This window comes from Notothenia coriiceps, unplaced genomic scaffold, assembly GCF_000735185.1.
Source record: "Notothenia coriiceps isolate Sejong01 unplaced genomic scaffold, NC01 NC01_scaffold00001154, whole genome shotgun sequence".
Classification (NCBI taxonomy): Eukaryota; Metazoa; Chordata; class Actinopteri; order Perciformes; family Nototheniidae; genus Notothenia; species Notothenia coriiceps.
This window is the reverse complement of record NW_011333855.1, coordinates 1-1,743: the sequence shown is the minus strand read 5'-3', so window position 1 is coordinate 1,743 and position 1,743 is coordinate 1. Positions and strand designations below refer to the sequence as shown.

At 49.8% G+C, this 1,743-nt stretch overlaps 1 long non-coding RNA gene across 1 annotated transcript; it reads left to right on the top strand.

Moving 5' to 3' along the window:
• Positions 1–144: 144 nt before the first annotated feature.
• LOC104959478 (uncharacterized) lies at positions 145–1,136 on the top strand. The gene is made up of 3 exons (XR_799869.1): positions 145–223; positions 299–429; positions 542–1,136. It is a non-coding gene; the product is annotated as an uncharacterized lncRNA (long non-coding RNA).
• The last annotated feature ends 607 nt before the right edge of the window (positions 1,137–1,743 follow it).

Genomic DNA, 1,743 nt, shown 5'->3' with positions numbered 1-1,743 from the left:
GACAGGTGAGAGAGGGGACAGGCGAGGGGGGACAGGTGAGAGAGGGGACAGGTGAGGGGGGACAGGTGAGAGGGGGGACACAGTTTCCTCAGGTAAGGGGACTGGGTAAATATAAACTGAGTTCATTAATAACAACATTTAATTTCTTCAGGTTGAAGAAGAAAGAGTTCAGTCTGGAGGAGATCTACACCAACAAGAACTACAAATCCCCCTCAACCAACAGGTAAGAACTACAAACACCCACCTTAACACCAGAGACACAAACTACGTCCCAGCATGCATCTGTGTGGCCCTGCAGGAGTCTGGAGACGATCTTCGAGGAGCCGCGGGAGAAGGACGGAGCGCTGCTGCTGATTGGCCAGCAGAGGAGGCGCAGGCTTCTCCTCTTTCCTGATTACACTCAGCCCCGGAAGAGGAAGAGGCAGCAAGGTACTCTGGGAAATGTGGTTCTCTTACATGTTTCTGAACATTTCTGTATAGAAAAACACTGCAGATAGAAATGTGTGTAAAAGTTCCCGAAATAAACTGGGCTGTGTTTTAGGGGCGGGACTTCCTGTTGCCTTGGTGCCCAGGAAGCGGCTGGCAGCTCGTCGTCATGGTAACGGCGGAGACGAGGAGGCGGAGTCTGACGTGAAGCTGGTTCAGCGACTGAGCGCGCTCGAAGACTTCCTGACACAACAGGGCCTGGAGGTGTGACATCACTTCCTCTCAGCACACAAAGCTGCTAGCACGCTGCTAACGCTAAATTACCATGGAGACAACGCTGCGTTACCATGGAGACGTCGCTATGTTACCATGGAGACGCCGCTACGTTACCATGGAGACACTGCTGCGTTGCCGTGGAGACAACGCTACGTTAACATGGAGACACTGCTGCGTTGCCGTGGAGACGCCGCTACGTTGCTGTGGAGACACGGCTGCGTTACCGTGGAGACAATGCTGCGTTACCGTGGAGACACTGCTACGTTACATTGGAGACACTGCTGCGTTGCCGTAGAAACGCTGTTTGACAGGTTTTTTTGGACAATTTAATATTTTTAAAATGTGAAATATTTAATATTTGTAAAGTTTCTGACCTGAAGCTCAGCGTCAGATCATCATAAACATCATGAGAGATATTATTAATAATAAAGGTCTTTATAAAACATACTGTAATCACTGGTTTTAAGTTATAATCACATGTTTCATTATACGATATACATAGCAGTGGGAGTGGAAGCAGGGGGGCTGTGATGGGGTCAAAGGTCATATAGGGGTTAGGGTAAGGAGGTCCAGATGGGTGGGAGGGAGAATCCTGGTTCTAGACTCCTGGTTCTAGACTCCTGGTGCTAGACTCCTGGTGCTAGACTCCTAGTGCTAGACTCCTGGTGCTAGACTCCTGGTTCCTCGTTCTAGACTCCTGGTGCTAGACTCCTGGTTCTAGACTCCTAGTTCTAGACTCCTAGTTCTAGACTCCTGGTTCTAGACTCCTGGTGCTAGACTCCTGGTACTAGATTCCTAGTTCTAGACTACTGGTGCTAGACTCCTGGTTCTAGACTCCTGGTTCTAGACTCCTGGTGCTAGACTCCTGGTACTAGACTCCTGGTTCTAGACTCCTGGTACTAGACTCCTGGTTCTAGACTCATGGTGTTAGACTCCTGGTTCTAGACTCCTGGTTCTAGATTCCTGGTGCTAGGCTCCTGGTGCTAGACTCCTGGTGCTAGACTCCTGGTTCTAGACTCCTGGTGCTAGACTCCTGGTTAT